This window comes from Pseudopipra pipra, chromosome 2 (assembly GCF_036250125.1).
Source record: "Pseudopipra pipra isolate bDixPip1 chromosome 2, bDixPip1.hap1, whole genome shotgun sequence".
NCBI classification, from domain to species: domain Eukaryota; kingdom Metazoa; phylum Chordata; class Aves; order Passeriformes; family Pipridae; genus Pseudopipra; species Pseudopipra pipra.
The window spans coordinates 89,559,637-89,571,465 of NC_087550.1; the positions used below are offsets into that span (position 1 = coordinate 89,559,637).

The window sequence follows — 11,829 nt, forward strand, 5'->3', positions numbered from 1 at the left end:
GCTTCTGAAAACTTTAAGTCCTAGCTACCTCTTCCATTCCCTAGACCTAAGTTCCCAAATTTATGGACAAAAAAATCCATTGAAGACTAGCAGACATAGAAATATCACCTTTAGCTTAGGAAATGTGCGAGCAGTTGAGTGCTTAAGTCTAGAAGAATATTTAGACTTCAGTTGTGGTGCTTATCCTGTTCTGGCACTCTTCCCTCAGCATTTCATACTCTCTACTTCTTTTCTTTGTGAGAATTGAGCAGGGGTGTATTCATCTGCTGCACCAGAGACTGGAAACATCATGTAGATGTCCTCAGTCAAATTTCATTCTCAACCCCTCAAACTTCCATCCAAGTGAGCCCTTTCCTTTTAATTTCAGAGTAAGTCACTCTGGCAAAGAAGCAGCATTTCCAGAGGATGCTGGGATTTGTCCTCAGGTTGGTGCTTTGCTGGAATGGTAGGCATCTGAAAGCATGCTCCAAGCATCCCTTTACCAACCCACATGCATGGTGATGCTCTTCTGCTCCAGTTTTTCAGTGAACTCCCCGGCTTCCTCTTGCATTTCCAAAAACATTTGTCCATTGTTCTTTGCAGGAGCTGATGTACCTTCACCTACCCACGATGAACCCAGCTTTAACTCGGCATTGAACTGTCTGGAACGGAAGTACAAATTTTCCTCCTTCTGGAATAATAGTGACCACTTCTTGAGATAGGGTATTGGATTTGTTGATTCTTGGCTCTGACCTAGTATGGATATTCTTATCCTCCTTACATCAGGTTGCTATATCATTGATGGGTCCTTTAGGGAATGGAGATAGAGAAAGCAGAACATATTTTACTTGGAATTTTTTATATCTAAATTTATCCCTCAATGCACATGAACACATGAAATAAGGGGTACCCAAGTCATGTTCTTTCTTTGCAGGCCATCTTCACTTTAAAAATATCGTGTCTTAATGATCCTAACAAATAATCTCAAAGTAATGACATCTTCATGTAGCAGACTGTCTTTTCTTTCTCTTGAGGAATGCAGCTACTTTCAAGCAAAAAATCAGCTTTGTGTCATAGGGAGATAAGTAGCAGAAAAACTGCAAATACAGTGCAATTGCTAGTGATTGGTTGTTAGAGTCATTTTAGAGGCCAAAAACATCTTGCTTGGCTTCTAGTTGCCTGTAAAGAAAAGTGCAGTGCATCTCTGCCATATCTACTAACCCCATCGGGATGCTTCTAGTACCATGGCTATTTGTTTTTTATTCTTTGCAGTCTTCTGTTTTGTAATACAATACTTAATAACAATTGCCATTTGTTTGGGTTATTTTTTTTTTTAAATTGGAACTCTCAAACTGCGGCACATGGACCAGTTCTGGTCTGAAAATCACTTTTCAGTTATTATAATGGACCAAAGGACTGTTTGATGTTGTCTCTTGACCTTGTTCCAGATGGTAAGTGTCACTAAAAACATCCAAAACCTCTAAATACTTGCCTAGTATCACAATTGCTACTGTTGCTAGTAAGATGCTATATGAGCACAAATGGGAAGTGAGCTGGTTCAAGAGTCAACCTCTGTAATAGGATGTGTCATTGCTATGATAAATTCCTGTATGGTGTGTCGTATGTCCAGTGAAGTGAAAAATATTATGAATCTATTTTCTGGGGTCTGAAGGTGTGAGGAATTTCCTTGGTACTGGTGAAGATGGACTAACTCAAGTTGCCACAGAAAAAAAGATATCTACTTTAAGTAGCTATCAGGATTTTCTGAACAGACAGATAAATTCTGTTTCATGCAGACTCTGCTGAAGGAAAATGAAGAAAAGTATGTGTGTCACTAGAAGGGCACATCACTATAAAACAAAAATGAAGATTTTTAGTGAGGATATGCCAGAGCTCCAACTTGTCACCTTGTCAAAGTGAAAAGAAGGAGTCCCATGTACCCCTGTAGGATCTGCTCTAGGCAGCTGTTGTATATTCCAAGCTATCCTAATAATGAACAGCCTACACTGCCATTAGGTAATCCAACAATAGAGAATTTCTCTTTTGAAAGGTGACAAATTATTACCTGTGTGCCACATATTCCTGAAATTTTGACCCAAACTCCCTCAGCAACCTGAATGAGTGCTTTTGTTCTTTAAAGGTGAAAAATACTCTTCCAAAGCCCCACCACAATCACTTAACAGCTGAATTAACAGTCCAAAGTATTGCTAATCCACTGACTCAGAGGGAAGCTAAATTCAGACCCAGTGAGGCAGATATCTCATGCTGTGGATATTATTTACTTTTCCTGGGTGCTCCTTGCAGTGCCTGGAATATCCCTCACTAACTTTAAGCATTCTCTGTTGGCTGCTTCATATACTGTAGCATCAAAATGGTCTTGCTTCAAGCTCAATAGGAAGCTGAAGCATTACAGGCCTTCAAGAGGAAAGGGGAACTAAGAAACAGGAGAGTGTTGCTGCATAACCAGGAAACTCCCACATGAATAAGATTAACCAATGTTTTCCCCAATTTCTACCAAGTGGCTTTGATAAATTACTAAATACATAATGTCATTTGATTCAAGCTAAATTCTTTGTTGTTTTTCAAATCCCAGTGTGAAAGAATGCTGCTTCTGAGAATGCTACATGACACAGTGGGCCAACACGTTTTTACAATAATAATAATTTACATTTTTATTAATAATTTACTTTTGAAGTATCCCAAAATGCTTCACAAAAACAATACATAGAGTGCTGCAGATTTGCTGTCTTTGGAAACAAGGCAGGCCAAGGAGGGAAAACTTTGTGAATAAGCTTCAGCAATCACTGTTTTTGTGAATAAGCTTCAGCAATCACTGTTTTATGGAAAGTATATCTGGTCTTCAGTGCTTACATAGGCAAAATGAGTTCTCAGTTCTTTAATGATCAAATTTTTAAAAGATCAGTGGAAGATGATGAACTAAACCAAATCTATTAGGAAAGGAGGAACCTTCTTTAAAACTGCTGCTTTAAGGTCAGGAGCTTGTGGTTTAAAAGGAATATATATTCAAGCTTGAGACACAGGCTTATGGGCTAATGTTTATCCAAAGTTTCCTGATAGGAACAGCCAAATTCTTAATCATTTCGCTCTGCAATGTTGTATTGAAGGAGAAGAAAACAGATGTAAGGTGATGTTTTTAGCCTTGGATGAAACACTGTAGAACAGACACATGCTTAGCTGCTGCTGTTTTAAGTATCATCCTCCAGCTTCTTGCTGAACCCATAGAGGATGGTGGATATAAGAAATAGATATTTGTGCTACCTTTGAACTTTGGCAGGAAAAGAACATTTTGAATCATTCCTCTAATTCCCCATGAGCACCCCAGAATATTTCCATGCTGTTCTGCTCTTTATCTGCCGTATGTGTGACCCTGGATGCCTGCCCCATGCTTCTGCTCATGTAAGTGACTCTATCCTACACACACACACACACAGAGTCCTCCATTCAGATAAGTTTGCCAATGTGATTCCCTCTTTATTCAGAAAAAATCTCATTGAAGTCACAACTTACATAAGAAACCAATACAAACTGGTAGTGACATAATATCTTCCTATGAAATTAAGTTTCCAAAATCCTCAGTGAAATGAAGATCAGTGTACCTTGTGGATTCCTTCAGGCAGCTGTACACCAGAAAAAGACAGGACAGTATTGGTCTATAAGTAGGATTTGTTCATCTAGCTTGACCTAGATCTGCTCCCAGTGTTTGGTCCCAGAGTTTCACAGCTCTGGCAGCAAAATTGTCCTGCCAGGGATTTTTGAGGGACAAAATGCAAGAAGTAACAGAAACCTGAGCCTTGTCCTGTCAATGCTGGCCCCTGTGTTGGAATCCAAGATGTAAGATTGCATTGCACCTACTGGTGGCCTAATGCTCTCACACTTTTAGTCAAAACCACTATTTCTCACTTGCCTGTGTTTTAAATACAGGCTGTGTAGCATAGAGGATGGAGTAAGCCTACTGTGCTCTGCCCTGTCAGTGGCTTCATGCCAGTCCCTTGTGTGTGATCCTCCTACTTGCTTGCTGTTATAACGGGTGCTATTTCTATTGCAATGCTTTCCCTCATTTCTGCTGAAAGGGTTTATCAGAGTTTCCTTCAAAGTAAATCGCTCCTCTGTAACCTCATGAGGTTTTAAAAATATAATTTAAAGCTAAAGCCTAGAATCCTATTGCTGTCTCCATCTACTGCAAAGAAGCTGTCAATTAGAGACACCAGGTGGGAGCAAAGATCACTGAAACCAAAACTGAATCAAAACATGGATTTTTCTGCCTGCTGAGGAGTTGGTGAACGTTTGCTATTCTTCAGTTGGCAGAACTGATTTAGTGTGAGGGGCAAACTATTGCACTCTTAGAGAGTGAGGAAGATTGTATATTATATTCCCATACAACGGTATCTGAGAGAGTCACAGTGAAGGTCTGAGGAAAACAAGGAGTATCAACAGCTTTTCAGTTTTCTGAGTGGAACGGTTTAATGCCCAAGAGGGCTACCAGATGGCTCGGATTCGGACCCCAAACAAGATGTGACTTATACTGTAAACTGGTAGAACCAGTTCTTCTCCTAGGATCTCTATTTTCATTTCCAGGGTTTTGTTTAGCAGCATCACTAGTTACAATAGGGCACCCTCCATTTTGGTACCTGTCACAGCTTCCTCTGGGACAGTGTAACTTCACAGCAGTGCTAAAATAGCGTCTTACACACACACACACACACACACACACACGCAAAACCCAACACAGTGTATTTTTTTCAGGTTTCCAAGACAATAAGGATAAAATCACAATATCTCCAGAGCTATGAGGCTTAGTAATACCTTTTTAAAGTTTTCCAAACTCTCTTCCCAACTCCTCTGTCCTAACAGGGAAAAGTGTTCTCTGATCACACCTATCTTCTTCCCTGGCTGTATCTACTCTCTTTTTCTCATGTGTGTTGACTAAGACTAGGTAAGTATCCAGTGTGTATAGGTCTAATTCATCTAAATTACTCCTTTAGAAAGTACAATTCCTTTCTTATAGGCTGTAGCTTTTGGAAAAATAAATAAACTATTTTAAGTCTAGATAGAGCATTGTTCATTGTTCAGCCATTGTTATTTTAACTCCATTGTTACTTGTAATTTTCTATTTTACAGCTTTCTTTGAATATTATTGCAAATGTAGGAAGACTGATGTCATTTACATAAAGTGAAATAAATTCATATTATTTCAATGCATTCAAGATATATTTAATATCTATATAAAAATAATGGAAATGTTTCCTAGATGTTGTCAATATGTTTGCTACAAATTTATTTTCCTAGGAAGATTACTGATAGAGCTGTGTCATTAACAAGCAGCATAGGCTTGTCACTTTTTTGGATCTAAATTATTAGACTTAAGCAGCTCTTGGAAGAGGAAAAAGAAGCCATCAAGATACACAGCCCTCAATCAGGAAATATGTCATCATGACCAACAGATATCAGTTACAGACAAGACAAAAGGGATGGCTCGTGTAAAGCTTCAAGGAGAGAGAGTTCCACTACCTATTGTGGAATGTGTTCACTTTTGAGGGAGAATAAAATTTATTAGGCCTTTCTTATGCTGAGATAGAGACAGGAATAACTACAGAAAACACTGCTAATGATGCACTGTTGTCACAATCAGAAGAACCCTAAATATGACGCATTCAGTAGGCTCCAGTGGCAAAATGGGAATTTCATTTTCATATGAACAGTAAAGAGTTTGTTAAGCAGTAACAGCTGTGAATAACTTTTAGTATTTGAATAGTTCCACTTGCTATATTCAGATGAATCATGTGAGTGATGTTACCCACCGTCATATTTAAAAGTATTGATCCTAAGGGCATGTAATGAATTATTCCACTAATGCATAAGCTGATCATTAGAAAGTAAGTTTCTTTCACTGATTTAAGCATGGGTTTTAAAACACAGCTTATGAGTGAACCCTAAAGGAAAAAATTCTCTAACTTTAAATCTAAATTAAAAAAAAAAAAAAGAAAAACCACAAAAACCCAAACCCAAAATCCAAAAAACCAAGAACCAAAGAAAAACACACAGGGGAAAAAAATCCCTAAACCCAAAACCAACGAAAAAACCCATTGGGTTTCCCCTTCCATTCCTTTCTTTACTGGAAAAAGTCTGCAAGTTCTGTGGAGCACCTGAAGATTGATGATATAACCCCAGAAAAGCTATGACTAGACCTGCAGCTCTTTCCTTAGCAAAATGGAGAGGCCTGCCACAACATACATTATTTAGTATGGATGAAATGTTCTGGACATTACTTAGACTGATCTAATGTTCATCCAGAGTCACAATGTTGGAGAAGTAGTAATCATGAGCATTGGTGCATGGAGAACTCGTTTATCACTGCAGAACCACAAAAGAAAGAGCCCATTTGAATCTTATTTTCAAGTGTGCTTTGAAGCGCTGAGGTTAACAAATCCTTTAGTCACATACTGTACAGCCCTAATCGAAGCTCTTTCCACTCGGTCCTGCGAAGTATGTCTTTTTGAATGAACCCCCTACAGAAATAAAAGGGACAGTGTAACTCTGAAACTGCACTTCTGTTTGAAACTGATTTACCTGCTTTTGAGACAAGTAGTTCTATGACAACCACAAATGACACAGATGATTTTCTTGGTTGTTCAACATGTGTGTTTGATAGGTCTTTTCTATATAGATGGTGTCACCCTTTTCCTTGATAGTATATATCTTTTGCTCAGTGACCACCAAGAGCAAACTTATTTCAAAAAATCAGTACAGAAGCACATCGACAGAAAGACAGCAGAGAAGGCATAGACCTACCTGAAATGATTTCATGTTATTATTCACACACACTTTTACCTAAAACAAAATCTAAACCTCAAAAATCTGTCAGTTTAAATTTTTTTAAACAATGTTCAATTGAATCTGTTTTATAAGCTTTCCTTCAGCCAGAACAAAGATAGTATTGCAAGAACTCTTTAATACAACTTTAATATTTAAATTCCCTCCTCAGTTCTTTCAGATAAAGAAGGCTGACTAACATCTGAATGTTTGGGGTTGAAGTCACAGCAAACCTTATTCGTGCTCCAGACTTCATTCTGCTTTTAGTATGCTAAAAAGTCATTTGGTGTCACTGATTTATTTGCTTCCCCTCTTCTCCTGTAACTGAGGATATTTAGCAAAGCAAATATCTTAGAAGAAAAAAAAAAAAAAAAAGAAGCTCTTAACTGTGCTTTGGTCAAATTTTGCATGTAATTAAAATTACTGGCCGAGTGTGCCAGCAGTCCTTGCCTGCGATTATGTTACATACCTTGTGCCTGAAGATGACTTCATATTGGTTTTATATCAAATAAAATTTCACTTGATTAGTCACCCAAAGATGCAGCACCATGGTCTCTCTTTCCTTTTCTTCCATTCCTTTCTCCCATCTCAATTTTTTTTTCTCCTTTCTATTTCATTACTATTTTTCTTCCTTTTAAAGACATTATTTAAAGTTTCTCATGTAATTCAGTTCTGATGAAATATGTATCTTTGAACTATTTATATATCTAGTAATCAGATAGGTCAGGTGAAAAGGGCACGGCATTTAGTGGGAAACACTCAAGAGTGCAATTCGGGCATGATGACTGCGCATGTCTGTGTTCAGGAGCTTTTGGTCAGACTCTCCTTGTGAGTGAGACAATTGGTTGCTAACAAGCTAACAGGCTCTACAGAAACACTCAAGGTGAGGGCTGACTCATGTACTGATTTTGATATTGTGGCTATGTTGTCTGGGGAATCAAAAAACCCACTTCCATCATAGTCCTGCAAACCCCACGCTTCAGGGTTTCATGGAAAATAGGCTGTATGAGCTTTTGCACCCTGAAATGGTGTCACTTTACAAGTGGCAATATAATTAATGTTAATTGTGAGTGTTTGGGCTGTGCTCAGAAAATATAAAAAATTATATAGATGGTAAGTATCATTAAGTAGTTTTGGAAGCATTTGTTCTCCCTGGGGTTGTCTCTGACAATTAATTTCTTGGGGCATATTTTCAACAAGCATCTTTTACGACAGCTCACTCAAAGAAAAAACTGAATCTAAACTTCAGAGCTAATAAATCCTCTAGAGAAACCTATACAGAAGAGGAGGTTTTTGTTTCTAGAAAAGAAAAAAGGGTATATCTAGCCATGTCCTGCTGACAGGACCATAATGCCAGCATCTCTAAACCAACAAATGTAAAAAGAAACACTTTGTGAATTATAATTCCACTTTCTTTTCAAGGCACCAACATCCTCTGACAAAAAGAGGATATCACCAACCTGCATTTCAAGGTTGAACAACCATAATAACACTTAAAGCTGGAAGAGATCATTTAGTCTTCTCTCTTATGTATTACACACCATTAAGTTTCACAGAGTAGTAGCTGTCCCTTCGCTGAGTCCAACAGCTTGAGTTTCACTGAAATTGTGTCTCCTGAAGAGAACAGGTGATAGCAGGGTACTCACAATGCCCAGAGCCCTGTGATGTCAGATGATTAAATGCATTATCCTTGTGCATTCCTACCAAAGATGGGGATATACCAGTCTGTTCACAACTAAATAATGTTATCTGCATATGGGCTAAGTACAAAAGTTTCCACACAAAAGTGGATTTAGTCCATACACTTGAAGGTGTCCAGGGAGATCTCTAAAGAGGGATCTACCGACATTTGTCAGCTCAGCTATGTCCTAGCCTCCATGAACTGTCTAGGTTGGTAAAAGTATAGAGGAAACTAATAGCTTACATGTAGACACATATATTTAAAATCCTAAACCCCATAACAATCTGAAGAAAATTCTCTGAGAATTCCATATTCTGCATTGCAGAGAGAAATAAATGCAACTAATACACCTTTCACAGAACCATAGAATCTCTGAGTTGGAAGGGACCCACAAGGATCATCAAGTCCAACCCTTATCCCTGCACAGGACCATCCCCAAGAGTCACACCATGTGCCTGGGAGTATCATCCAAATGCTTCTTGAACTCTGTCAGGCTTGGTGCTGTGACAACTTCCTAGGGAGCCTGTTCCAATGTCCAACCTCCCTCTAGGTGAAGAACTTTTTTCTAATATTCAACCTAAACCTCCCCTGACACAACTTCAGACTATTCCCTTAGGTCCTGTCACTGGTCACCACAGAGAAGAGATCAGTGTGTGCCCCTCTTCTTCCCCTCATGAGGAAGTTTTAGACTGTGATGAGGTCTCCCCTCAGTTTCCATTTGTAGAGAAATACTTTCCTTATACCAAGTCTAGCAATCCTAGCAAACCTATGAAGAGGAATATATCTGGCCAACTGACAAGTCCTTCTAGGCTTTTGTTCCTACCAGCATGAGATTTCCTTGTAGTTTGTGTTATAAGATAAAGTAAAAAATACACTGTCCTGATGACAGTGCAAATCTTCCCAATGTATAAAAAAGGGAAAGAAGGAAGAGTTTCACAAGTGTCTGTTGAGAGGTGCCAAAGGTGAGAAGAGCAAAAACACAGCCATGTCATCAGAAAGCTCAGGCTGATTTTCCTGTGGAAATATTATTCAACACCAGAGTTTTGAAAGACTTAATTTTGAAACATTCCAGGCAATGTTGACTCTACTTACACCTATTAAGCCATTCAAGTATATAAGTATCTTCTCCACTAGGATACTGTGTCTTATTTCAAGGCTGAAACTCATATAATCTTCCTGCCAATATATCTTTTAGTATCCCCATTAGTTAGATTGAAAAGCCCCTCACCAGCCTCAATATTGTTTATGTTTTTCTATAGTGTTCAATTCTTTCTTATCTGCCTTTTTGATAAATTGAGTAGGTAGAGTTGCTTGACTTCTCATTGTAGGAGATATTTTTCAACTCCTATCTGACTGAAATAATTGGCCTTTTTTTCCTTTTACTAGCTAATTTTATTTAATTTTCCTTTTTTTTCATATAATCAAATATTTTTTAACCTTTTTTTAAAAGAACTGCAGTAAGTGTGTTAATGACATTTTTAGGATCTGGGTATTGGCAGCTGGTTTTGCTAGCATTTGCACTTCCATATTTATTATCTGTACATATGATAGTAATGCACACTATGAAATAATGCATGATGAATTGCTGCCGTGGCTATCACATCTGTATTTTTGTTGTGTAATAAAGCACATGCATCCTGTGTGTAAGAATCTGGTAAACTCATTGTATAACTGTGCACTGCTGCAGATTATGTGTGGAGTCTCTAGTAGTTTTGTGTGAAATACAAAATACTCAGTCATTGCTTTATACTGCAGAATAATTTCCACGTTTATTCTAAAGGATAAATAAAAAAATAAAAGTCAGTAAATAGACTACAATGTATATTTAAAAATTTACTGTGTTTATATTTTCAGCATCAACAGCTAAGGTCCTGGAATTGTTTCAAATGATTCAGGTAATCAGAAAAGAAATTCAAGCTGAGATAATTTTTCTAAATATTTTGTAAACATTTTAAAACATTTATTTTCTATCATAGAAGACTCATAATATTTGTGTCTCCCCCCCAAAAAAATATCAATTAGTTCCCATTTCTATTAATTTTTTTTTATTATTTCTCAGATATAGAAGTGATTGAGTACTTTAGACATTTGGGAAGTGTTATAGATGTGTCACTCTTGCAATTTATATATGAATTTCATGAACCCAATGAACTGAGTCCAAATAGGGTAATCTGCCTTTTAAGATGTCTAAAATAAATAGCTAGATCTATTTTCAACAGGCTTTTGGTAGTGATAAAAAGTTATTGGCCTGGGTCTGGCCATTTTGTAGAATAACTAGATGGATATTTCCCTGTAATTTTGCATCTACGTAGGAAGAGTGTATGGGATAACCAAATAAAAATTAAAGAAAAAGCATAGCAGGCAACTGAGCAATAATTCAGCCATGAAGTTATTAACTGACTATATGATATAAACATCTATTAAAGCAAAAGAAGACAAATCACAGCCACATTCTCTTTCGCACTTCAAAAAACTAAAAGCTCTTCTACGTAGAGAATGGGCTACTGGCTCAGGACTGGATCACAAGAACTTTGACCATTGGTTTGCTTCACAGCTGAGAAATTATGAAAGGTGCATTCTTGACTAGGTTGCAAATCAATCTTGATTAGACAACATTAGGAGGAATCATCTGTAACATATCGATAAAACCCCCGAAATCAATATTGATCTCTAGCACTCTGGTCATGATCCCACAAATTCTCATCTGGTTCTTACTTGCCTTTACCAGGAGATCTAAGGTTGACATGGATAAGAGGGAGGCAGCTCTACCAAACACCTCTACGAAACTTGGTGGGTTTAGATAATTTTCCATTGCAATGAATTGGACAATCATTAATATGTTTCAGGCAATACATATATGTGCTTATGAATAATAACACCAAAGCAGTAAATAAATTCTAAGAGTTGATAGGAAGTCTGTGTTTCAGGGTAACAGCAATTACTAATATAAAGCACTTTAGATTAAGCCTCAACTACCTGGTTTAGTATAAACGTGTTGTTTCCAGTGGTGAATATTTAAAACTAGTGCTGGAAGCAAACATTTTTCCCTTTATATTTTTCTTATAAAGAACAAGAGTTTGGTCATTAGGATAATATGGAAAAAGAAAATAGCTTGATAAAATGCCCAAGGACACAGAGATACAAAATATGAAATCTTTCATATGAAGGGGAAATTTTACTTTTTCCGGAAGGAGAAGGAAAAAAAGGTAACCTAACCCCCCCCATATATAAGATTAGAAATACACATGAAATTTAGGGGGAGGGTAAATTGGTCTCTTGTGCCATAGGATTTCATATCTGCTTTGCAGATGCCATGCCTTGGGATAAGCTAAACTCGG

At 37.5% G+C, this 11,829-nt stretch overlaps 1 long non-coding RNA gene across 1 annotated transcript in view; it reads left to right on the forward strand.

The window, feature by feature from the left end:
• The window catches only part of LOC135410064 (uncharacterized), a 37,881-nt gene extending 26,600 nt beyond the window's left edge, over nt 1–11,281 (forward strand). The window contains exons 4-7 of the long non-coding RNA XR_010428504.1: nt 368–425; nt 583–4,933; nt 10,346–10,386; nt 11,220–11,281. This is a non-coding gene — a long non-coding RNA (uncharacterized LOC135410064). The remainder of the gene's footprint in view (nt 1–367; nt 426–582; nt 4,934–10,345; nt 10,387–11,219) is intronic.
• The last annotated feature ends 548 nt before the right edge of the window (nt 11,282–11,829 follow it).